The sequence below is a fragment of the Neoarius graeffei genome, chromosome 7, assembly GCF_027579695.1.
Source record: "Neoarius graeffei isolate fNeoGra1 chromosome 7, fNeoGra1.pri, whole genome shotgun sequence".
Taxonomy (NCBI): Eukaryota; Metazoa; Chordata; class Actinopteri; order Siluriformes; family Ariidae; genus Neoarius; species Neoarius graeffei.
The window spans coordinates 93,222,390-93,234,333 of NC_083575.1; the positions used below are offsets into that span (position 1 = coordinate 93,222,390).

Consider the following 11,944-nt stretch of genomic DNA (forward strand, 5'->3'; position numbering starts at 1 on the left):
CTTCACAATGGCAACGTTGCCAGATCTTTCCACTCTGGAACCCGTTCTCAAAAAGATTGCGTTTTGGGCACCCAAAACGCCGGTGCCATGTGGATGCCAGGCCAAAACGATAAGCAATTGTATCGGAGTCACCTGAATCCGTTGCCGTGTGGACAGGGCCTTAGAATCTGCATTTGTTTAGAAATGGCTCCAAGAGACATTCCTGAGTGTGTAAATCTTTGATCTGCCTATGATCCACAGATCTGCACTGAGTTCTTTGGACTTTCCCATTGTATTGTGTGTTTGTCAATCCAATGCTTGTCAAACAAACCCTTTTTATGTTGTGCACAGAGAACCTTCCAGCTGAAGTCAGTCATCACTAACAGGAAGATTTCAGAAAACCCAAAATAAGTTACAACTTGCACACCAAATTTGTGATTTTTTTAAAGATGAAAGATGTGTTGTATAATAATTCTGCAACAGAAAAAGATCAGTTCAAAGAAATCACTGAAAGTTGAATACTGCCATGATATTCATGTGTGTGTGTGTAAAATTCTGAGTGCAAATGCATGTCCAAAAAAAAAAAAAACCACATGTAAAAATCAATCGTGTAGATGTGAAAGAAGTGCTAAAAAATCCAGAGTAAAAAGGATGTGAAAAAATTATATGTATAATGAATAGTGGAATGAAAGTCATTAATTCATCACATATAAAAATAAATAAATAATTTGCATGTGTAAAAAAGCATGTGTAAAAATTTATTTTGTAAAGAAAAGCCAAATCTTATGGAGAAAAAAATGAATTGAGGTAAAGAAAAAAAGTGAATGAATAATGTTGGGGTGGCACAGTGGTGTAGTGGTTAGCACTGTCGCCTCACAGCAAGAAGGTCCTGGGTTTGAGCCCAGCGGCCGACGAGGGCCTTTCTGTGTGGAGTTTGCATGTTCTCCCTGTGTCCGCATGGGTTTCCTCCGGGTGCTCCGGTTTCCCCCACAGTCCAAAGACATGCAGGTTAGGTTAACTGGTGACTCTAAATTGACCGTAGGTGTGAGTGTGAATGGTTGTGTGTCTCTGTGTCAGCCCTGCGATAACCTGGCGACTTGTCCAGGGTGTACCCTGCCTTTCGCCCGTAGTCAGCTGGGATAGGCTCCAGCTTGCCTGCGACCCTGTAGGACAGGATAAGCAGCTACAAATAATGGATGGATGGATGAATAATGTTGTGGAAATCCCATGTGAAATGTTGAAAAGAATCCCATGTGAAAAATAAAAACATGCACTCCATGTGAAAGTGTGTGACATATAACATGTGAAGTGTTTATTTAACATATGACATTCACATGACCTTTCTGGAAGAACCAAACCTCAATACCAAGATGTCTTCCAACAAATAAGTTCTACTTACACTGAACGTGTTGATCTGTTGGTGGAAAGTTCAGGAACACAAAGTCTTGAAATATTATTGTGCACATTTAATTAATGAGTAAATCTGTGCTCGAGGCTGTCCATGTGATTTATTTCACAGTTAAATGAATCCCTCGATGCAAAATTCTAAGAAACTCTGGACTATTAAAAACTATCTACTTTAAAGTAGAACTAAAAAGTGCACCAAAAAGTAAAGATGCAAAGATAACCATTAAAATGATGAATTTCCTGTTTATTAGAAGTATAATAAATGTCTAGCATTTGTTTTTATAATTGGGCCTGCCACACTGAGATGAATGAAGGTCCAGCTGTTCAGAAACAGAAAAAAAACGGTCTCTAATTCAAGAGTGCAAAGGAAAATAGTTCACGATGAAAATACAGCTGTTTGTTTTTTGTTTGTTTGTTTATTCAATACATTTTGCCTTAAACATTATTAAAATGCTATCGAAGCAAAGAACTGATTCAATAGGACTTGGATAAGCTGCTACAGATTAATATACTACTGTCATGTATGTAGGGAATAAAAGACACCATGTCATGCTGTGAGAGGAAAGTAATCAGTGACAGGGAAGTGTGATGAAGCAGAGATAAAGTTACCAACCAGAAGCTGATTATTTTCCTATTACAGCACAACACAGAGTGGATTATTCCTCTAATACCACAGCAATTTGCCTCTGATTTTTTTAAAATTCATTTCATGATGACATGTCATACTTTTTATCCGTTTATCCATCCATCCATCCATTGTCCACAACTGCTTATCTTGTACAGGGTCTCAGGCAAGCTGGAGCCTATTCCAGCTGACTATGGGTGAAGGGCGGGGTACACCCTGGACAAGTCGCCAGATCATCGCAGAGCTGACACATAGGCCAAGTTTACATTAGACCGTATCAGCGGATCATCAGATTAATGTTTTTAAAACGATTAGTGTGCACACAGCAACGCCAATACATGATTCGCGTGCACATAGCAACGCCAATACACGGATACGCTCGGCTCCGCAGGCATCCTGGGCTCCAAATCACTCCGCCCTGAACAGCGAGTGCCCTCTGGAGGGTGCGCACTCCGGCCCTGCGCAGCTCACAGAGCACGTGAGTGAAGCGCACGAGCAGTGATTTGGGACTGAGCCGCTGTGTGTGTGATCTCAGTGCATGTCGGGCATGCGCATCACTTACCACTTGCAAGTGGAAGGATGGCAAGCCTAAAGACAATCATAACTACACAATGGGCAGTATTTGCATCAGTATTTGCAGTATTTTCATACTTTTATACTCTTTAATGAAAGGTGATACAAGGCAGAAGTCCGCGCCGTTTTTCAGCAGTCGCGTCACATGACCAACGCCAGCGAATCAGGAAGGTGGATGTCACAGTGACGCTGTCCAATGACAACGCCAGCTAGAGCTCAGCACAGTGTATCCGCGTATTCTCAATGTTTACACAGCACCGGACCAGACACGATTTGGATTGAATACATGGACCCTGGCAGATTCCCGTTTCCCGGCGTTTCCAGGAGTTTTAATGTAAACAGACAGTGCATCCGCGAAGAAAACGAGACAGATACGGTCTAATGTAAACTTGGCCATAGAGACAAACAACCATTCACACTCACATTCACACCTACGGTCAATTTAGAGTCACCAGTTAATCTAACCTGCATGTCTTTGGACTGTGAGGGAAACCGGAGCACCCGGAGGAAACCCACGCGGACACGGGGAGAACATGCAAACTCCACAGAGAAAGGACCCTGTTGGCCACTGGGCTCAAACCCAGAACCTTCTTGCTGTGAGGCAACAGTGCTAACCACTACACCACTGTGCCACCCTTTATCCATTTATAGTTACATTTATTGTTGTGGAACATCCATGAAACAAGTTAGTTCCTCACTGAGTTCTCATTTATAAGATAGCAGCTATAGACAGTCATCTCTTGTTTTCCCTTTTGAGGGGTTTAAGGGCAGTAGGCATGCACCATCTTTGACCACCATGCATTGGAGTAGTAAGCCATCGCCTTCACTCCACTAGCTTGGGGTGGTGCCTTGAGCAAGCATTAGCAACCTCTCACTCCCCCTGGTCAGGGATATGACTGAAGACTGGACTCAGCAGACTTTATGGAGGAGCCCACCACCTGGTGGTTCAACAGGACCCAGGACCCAGCAAAGCATTTGTGGAGCATGATCAGGGCACAGTGCAACATGTAGAACACTGTTGGTCATCCACTGCATCCTGACCTAGCTTCAGCCGTCTCAATTGTGTCTTACCCCTGGACCCAGTTAGGTCAGAATGAGAGAGTGAGGCTGATGACTACACAGCTCTCCCTCACTCTAATCCAAGTCATGTGCAAGTCATGACTTCAAATTAAAATTATGGTGAGCAAAGCTGTGAAGCGGTTATTTTGTTTCCCTAATATACGACTCCGTGCATTCCTCACTGCACTGAATTGCATACATTATGTTGTCCTGTTTGTGTCTGGCTATTCTGTCCTTAGGGTGGACCAGTTTCTGCTTCAGGGTGTTACTGGGTCTGAACTGTACCGGAATGTTGTGTTTGTAGAAGATCCTCCTGAGTTTCTCAGATAAACCAGAAATGTAGGGAATGACAATGTTCTTGTGTTTGTTCCTGTTATCCTCCTTGTCCATTATGTTCCTTTTTCACCTCCTCCAGTAAGACAGAAGTGCTGACTTGGAGGAAGAAATCTGACCAGGCTACACAACCGGACATAGAAGAGAAATGGGTGAAGAACTTATCCAACAGGGTACTCACCCAACCAGAGAAAGATGTTTTATCCAAGGGACTTAACTTTGCAGTTTCACCAGAGCGGATACCAGTGGTAGATCTCATCACAGCCACAGAGTCAGCCATCAGAAACAACAATCTGACCAACACAGAGGCAGAACAATTTAGACTGAAGATATCAGCTGCGGGGCGGCACGGTGGTGTAGTGGTTAGCGCTGTCGCCTCACAGCAAGAAGGTCCTGGGTTTGAGCCCCGGGGCCGGCGAGGGCCTTTCTGTGTGGAGTTTGCATGTTCTCCCCGTGTCCGTGTGGGTTTCCTCCGGGTGCTCCGGTTTCCCCCACAGTCCAAAGACATGCAGGTTAGGTTAACTGGTGACTCTAAATTGACCGTAGGTGTGAATGTGAGTGTGAATGGTTGTCTGTGTCTATGTGTCAGCCCTGTGATGACCTGGCGACTTGTCCAGGGTGTACCCCGCCTTTCGCCCATAGTCAGCTGGGATAGGCTCCAGATTGCCTGCGACCCTGTAGAAGGATAAAGCGGCTAGAGATAATGAGATGAGATGAGATGAGATGAGATATCAGCTGCTCTGTCCAGTGCAAAAGCACCCCCCTCCAACCTCACCAGCTAAGAAAGGAGGGCTTTTACATTGCTTCAAAGAGACCGGGACATCACCATCTTTCCTGCTGACAAAGGGAGATGCACAGTGGTGCTAAACACAGCGGACTACCACTCAAAGATGACCAGTCTCCTCAGTGACACAACCACCTATGAAACCTTAAGGCGGGACCCCACCAGTTGTTACAAAAAGAAAGTTGTTAGCTGCCTGCAACAACTAGAAAAGGACCAAGCCATCAACCGATCTCTGTACTACAGGTTGTACCCTGGGGAAGCCGTTCCTCTCATATACGGACTCCCCGAGATTCACAAGGAAGGAGCTCCACTCAGACCTATCATCAGCAGTATAAACTCTGTCACCTATAACATTGCCAAACACCTAGCCACCATCCTGGCTCCTCTTGTTGGGAATATGCTACATCACATCAAAAACTCCCAAGATTTTGCTACTAAAGTTGCAGACCTCAAACTAGACTTAGATGAAACCATGGTTTCTTACGATGTCACTTCTCTTTTCACCTGCATTCCCACCACAGAAGCAGTCGAATCTGTTAGAAAATGACTCCTTCAAGATAATACCTTACTGGATAGAATGAAACTCACCATGGACCAGATTTGCACCCTGCTTGACCTCTGCCTGACTACCACTTATTTCCAGTTTAATGAAAGTTTCTCCAGACAGAAGTATGGATGTGCCATGGGCTCACCAGTGTCCCCTATTGTGGCCAATCTTTACATGGAGGAAGTGGAACATAAAGCTTTGACCATTTTTTCAGGAGTTGCTCCCAGCTACTGGTTCAGATATGTGGATGACACCTGGGCTAAAATCAAAACCCATGAAGTGGAAGCCTTTTCTAAGCACATCAATGCAGTCGATATCAACATCAATTTCACTCGGTAGGACATCAGTGGGAATAATCTAGCCTTCTTGGATTGTGATGTACACATTAGACAAGACAGAAGCCTTAGCATCGAGGTCTACCAGAAACCCCCACACACAGACCAGTACCTACTCTTCGACTCTCACCACCCACTGGAACACAAATTGGGGGTCATTAGGACCTTGCAACACAGGGCTCAGAACATCCCTACAATGGTAGAGGGAAAAGAGAAGGAGCAGAATCACATCAAGAAAGCACTTCAGAACTGCGTGTATCCCAACTGGTCTTTCTTCAAGAGCAGAAAAAGGAACATAATGGACAAGGAGGATAACAGGAACAAATGCAAGAATATTGTCATTCCCTACATTTCTGGCCTATCTGAGAAACTCAGGAGGATCTTCTACAAACACAACATTCTGGTACAGTTCAGACCCAGTAACACCCTGAAGCAGAAACTGGTCCACCCTAAGGACAGAATAGCCAGACACAAACAGGACAACATAGTGTATGCAATTCAGTGCAGTGAGGAATGCACAGACTCATATATTGGGGAAACAAAACAACCGCTTCACAGGCGTATGGCTCAACACAGGAGAGCCAGTTCCTCAGGCCAGGACTCTGCTGTCTACCTTCATCTTAACAACAAAGGACACTCATTTCAGGATTGCAACGTACACATTTTAGCCAGAGAGGATCGTTGGTATGAGCAAGGAGTTAAAGAAGCCATTTTTGTCAACCTGGAACGGCCATCACTGAACAGAGGTGGGGGTCTAAGACATCATTTATCAGCCACCTACAATGCAGTCCTTGGCACACTTCCCAGACAACTGAATGCACACCAAAACCCAGCTGTTTTCAGTGACTCAGAGGCTGTCCACACGGCAACGGATTCAGGTGAATCTGATAAAATTGTTTATCGTTTCGGCCTGGGCGGCACGGTGGTGTAGTGGTTAGTGCTGTCGCCTCACAGCAAGAAGATCCGGGTTCGAGCCCCGTGGCCGGTGAGGACCTTTCTGTGCGGAGTTTGCATGTTCTCCCCGTATCCGCGTGGGTTTCCTCCGGGTGCTCCGGTTTCCCCCACAGTCCAAAGACATGCAGGTTAGGTTAACTGGTGACTCTAAATTGACCGTAGGTGTGAATGTGAGTGTGAATGGTTGTCTGTGTCTATGTGTCAGCCCTGTGATGACCTGGCGACTTGTCCAGGGTGTACCCCGCCTTTCGCCCGTAGTCAGCTGGGATAGGCTCCAGCTTGCCTGCGACCCTGTAGAACAGGATAAAGCGGCTAGAGATAATGAGATGAGATGAGATCGTTTCAGCCTGGCATCCACACAGCACCGGCGTTTTGGGTGCCCCAAAACGATATTTTTTGAGAACGGGTTCCAGAGTGGAAAAATCTGGCAATGGTGCCATTGCGAAGTCGTCTGGATGAGTAGAACGGATTTGTTTACGATGACGTCACAACCACATGACTAGAACAAGCAGCACTCTCGCTGTTTTGTATGAACCACTGCATTGCATTCACTTTTGTATACAGCTTTTCTTCTAAATAAACAAGTAACTGAACCATGTCTGTGAAGATTCTCAATCATCCAGGTCATAGTAAACTGTGGGTGGTAGAAATGGGCAACTGGACTTGCTTGAAAATTCTTGAAAACTCGGTGACCCACAGGAGGACAGAGAGAGTCAGATTGCCATTGATCACCCTAACGGGCAATCCTTTGATCACCCTAATGACTCGCCATTCACACCCAGCCTCCAGTGACCCACACTAACATGATGCCTCAATGACACCTTAGATGAGCTGGTCATCGGAATTCTGATTCTGATTCTGATCCAGGAGAAGATAAATATCTGATACTCCCTATTAGTCAGACAGAACTGAGGAAGCCTTTTGGACGAGAGGTGAAACGTTTTCAAGAATTTTCAAGCAAGTCCAGTTGCCCATTTCTACCACCCAAGTAACTGAACCATTTCTTGAATTTCTTTTTTTTTTTATTGGATAAGACTGCTTTTCAAAATGTTCACACACAATATAAAAAGTTATATAAATTATATAAAAATGCTTTTCAAAATGTTCACACACAATAAGAAAATTAAGTTATATAAAACTATGCACACTAATAAAACTAATTTGTACACACAGAAGGCACGATTTCCTCGCGTAGTCGCAGCCATCTTCTTCTTGTTGTTGTGTGTTCCTGTGAGTGCTTCACGCCGGGTAGAGGAAGGGGTTTATGCGCATGCATCCTACTTCTTCTATTGTTCTGGTGTCTCCAATGGGACCATCTTACAGCGCACATAGAGGTGTGGCATGTGTATTGTATCGTTTTCAGCAAGCGTTGCGTTGCCATATGTACCTGATATTTTACTGATCTGTTGCCCATGTGGACACGATATTTTTTTAAATAAAATCTCGTTGCCGTTGTCGTGTGGATGTAGCCTCAGAAGAGGACAGAGAGAATCAGCATTCCATTGATCACCTTAATGGGCAATCCATTGATGACCCTAACGACTCTTGAGGCCGTTCACATCCAGCCCCCAGTGACCCACACCAACAGGATGACTCAATGACACCTTAGATGAGCTTTTCATCCATGAGAGGATAAATACCTGATACTCCCTACTAGTCAGACAGAACTGAAAAAGCCTTTCGGATGAGAGGTGAAATGTCTTCAAGAATCTTCAAGCAAGTCCAATTGCTCTCTTTTACCACCCACAGACTTTATTTGGTCTGTAGTGTACGCCAGTGACAGTATGTTGTACTGGGACCAGGACATGACCCAGCCCATAGCCCAAACTCTGTATCAACGGGAAGGAGATGGCAGGTTGTTCATGGATCAGGATTTCACCACTGCTCTGCAAATAGTTCCACCCAGATCTGCTGAATCAGGTGAGTGCCCGTTCGCACAACAAGATGCAGTTGCAGCCAGCCGATTTGAGGACTCTCATTGTTTGCAATATTTATTGTATTAGGCTATGCTAAAAAGCACAAAGCCATCAAATATGAATCACAAAATGGTTAGAAATATGTTTGGCAATTTCAAACATGCTTGCTAACAAAATAACTTGCATTTTCTCTTGAATAATTTGTTTTTTTCCATTTATTTAGGTGACAGCACTACAGAAGAGCTTCCTCAGAATCAGGTCTTCACTAGAGACCAGACCTTGTTTTTGATTGACCTCATGCACCAGCATTTACTGAAAGACAACTCTGAGCTCCCACGCAATCTGGCAGAACTCAACTCAAGGATCAGAATGGGCAGGGGGGAAAAGAAGCTGTTTTGGCAGGATATTGCAGCCAAATTGTCTACTCAGTTCCATCAAAATTTTGAAATTGAAAAAGTGTCCAGAAAGTGGACAACCCTGGAAGATGCCTATAAGAAAGCAATAGATAACAATGCCTCAACAGGGAAAGCACCCACAAATTTCCAGTTTCTGAAAGAAATGGGTGAACTGATTGGAGGAAACCATGATGTGGATTTTCCCGTTATCGGGACTGCAAAGGGAGTAATTGTCAGGCGCCCAGAGGTCATCAAGCAAACCAATCAAACACCCCAGTTCGCTCACTCTTCCACAGAAGAAGGCGTGTCTTCTCCTAACTCCAGTTGTGATGCTGCACAGTCTTCTGATTCTGAGTCCTCAGGGCCATCACAAGCACCTGCCCATACCACTGCGGTCTTCAAGTGTAAAATGAAATGGCAAGAAGATAAAACCGAAGTTGTAGGTTTTCTAAAAGGATGTGAGGTAGCCTCTCAACGGAGACACGAAGAAGTCATGAGCCAAATTAAAGCAACAAATGCTATGTTTGAAAAGTTGTTGCAATCACACCAGCAGGAATGAAGAAGCAGACTTTAATTTCCTTTGTATGATGCCTGAAAATGGAGAGGTATGTTTTATGTGGGGAATGTTACCTATGCCTCAATGTTGCCTATATTTTGCTATTTAAAGGGAGTAAGGGAATATATTTTTCCTTTTTATGATGCCTGAAAATGGAGAGGTATGTTTTATGTTTACAGAAGAGACTTTAGTTCGCAAAAGAGTTTTATTACAGATGTGGTTTTGCACATTAAATTTTTGTTTTCATACATTTCCAGTAACAAAAAATTATAAAGAATATGTACAAATAATAGTGTTGAAATGATAGACAAATCTTTTTGAAGATGGTGTTCTGCTTTAACATGGAAAAGTGTGCTTTGAAATAAAATGACCACTAAAAGGAACCACAAGGTCTGTTTTTTGTTGACTTCCTCTTTGTTAGACAATAATATCTTTAACTATAAATTATTTTTGTACACTTGTTTAACATTGATTTCACTTGCACTCACACTCTGATGTTAGTAAAAGTGTAAAAAATAAGTTGCTTGAGTAACATTTAAATACTGAGGAATAGCCTACATGGTCACTCATTGTCATCCTCTTCACGAGGGCACCCAAGTGGGTGCTCCTCACATGTGTTTTCACACTCCCCAATACACATATTGTGAAGTGCACATGCTGCTACAATGACATTCACCACCACATCTACATGAGAGTTTTGTAGTTCGCGAAGTCGTCTCCACTTACATTTTAGGCGGCCAAAAGCTTGTTCAACTACTACCCTCCCTTTGCTGATCATTGCATTTTTCCGCAAGTCATCTTCACTGAAGGCTCCATTGTCACGTTTCAGAGTGACAATGAAAGGGAAGCTGTTGCTTATATATGCACTATTCCCTAATAATTGGTAGTCTCCCAACTTCTGTCTCCAACTATTGAAGAATGGTGATACCCTAAGCATACGGGCATCATGCACTCTTCCAGGAGGTCCAGCAAAAATGTCTGTGAATCTTCCTAGGTCGTCTACAACACCTTGCAGCAGCACTGAATAGTAGGCCTTCCTGTTCAGATAATCCCCCCCTCTAACAGGTGGCCACAGGATTCTGAAATGGCACCCATCTGTTGCGCCAACTATTCCATCTATTCCGCATGCCCTTCTGAATAGGGCTGCTTGGACAGTCTTCTGACAGTCATTTGGCCAGACAACGTAGCGTTCTGCAATGGCACATGTATGGTCAAGCATTTCCATGATAACTTTATGTGCTGATCCTTGACTTACATCAAACTTGTCAGAGATCTCACAAAATGAGTTCTGATTAGCGAGATACCAAAGCAGCATCATCCCTTTTTTTTTGTACAGGAATTCTTGGAGGACCTCCAGATGGCTGGTCATCAGTCATCCCATGTTGCCTTAGTTGATCGCAGAAGAGGTTGAACTGCTCTCTGGTGAGCCTCAGATGACTCTTAAATGTGCTGTCCTGCATATCCAAAAGGGTCCTCCAGGCAGTTCCAGTTTTTAAGACAGCTGGATTACCACGGTCCAGGCAGTGCAGTATGATAAGCCTATAGAAAACAACATCCAGGGTCAGCTATTCACTTTGTATATGTATGTAGGCCTATGTATTATTGCAACAATGCTGTTTTTGAGTTGGTATGGAAAGATTGTGGCTTTACTTACAGTATATAGGCTAGCTAATGCAGAACCATTGTCCTTTAAAAATTATCTAGCCTACTATACATGATCAATACAATACAGCATATTATTTACCGTCTACGTTTTGCTGCATCCTCTTCCTGCAGTAGCAGATGAATTAACAAATCTAAAATTGTTTTACCCAAGAAACAGGTCAGGGTAAACTCTGGGTCCACCATGTTTCACTTAACTAAGACAACAAAAGCACTTGAACACAATGCACTCGTAATTTCCACTTCACAAGTGGAAAGGATCATCTTTCCCATACCACGTGAAGGCAGCATTAGTACTGGTGACCCCACACCATGTGGGAAATAGCCTGAAGAAGAAAATGGCATCATGACATCATGTGACATCATGCATGATATGGAGATCACAGGTGGTCATTGCCTATATGCACACCAAGTTTCATCCAGATAAAAACTGAGCGAGAACTGACCCTTGTCTAACTACTACTACTACTACAACATGCACACTAAACCTAAGCAATTTCAAGATCCCATTTCCACTGAAGTAGACTTCCAATGAAGTCATGCTGTGACTTTCCCGTTCTACTACAACTCCGATTCCAAAAAAGTTGGGGCAAAGTACAAATTGTAAATAAAAACGGAATGCAATGATGTGGAAGTTTCAAAATTCCATATTTTATTCAGAATAGAACATAGATGACATATCAAATGTTTAAACTGAGAAAATGTATCATTTAAAGAGAAAAATTAAGTGATTTTAAATTTCATGACAACAACACATCTCAAAAAAGTTGGGACAAGGCCATGTTTCCCACTGTGAGACATCCCCTTTTCTCTTTACAA

General features: G+C 43.4%; 1 pseudogene; it reads right to left on the reverse strand.

Annotated features, from left to right (window-relative positions):
- Positions 1-10,025: 10,025 nt before the first annotated feature.
- Positions 10,026-10,923, reverse strand: LOC132888950 (putative nuclease HARBI1; annotated as a pseudogene).
- Between the last annotated feature and the right edge of the window lie 1,021 nt (positions 10,924-11,944).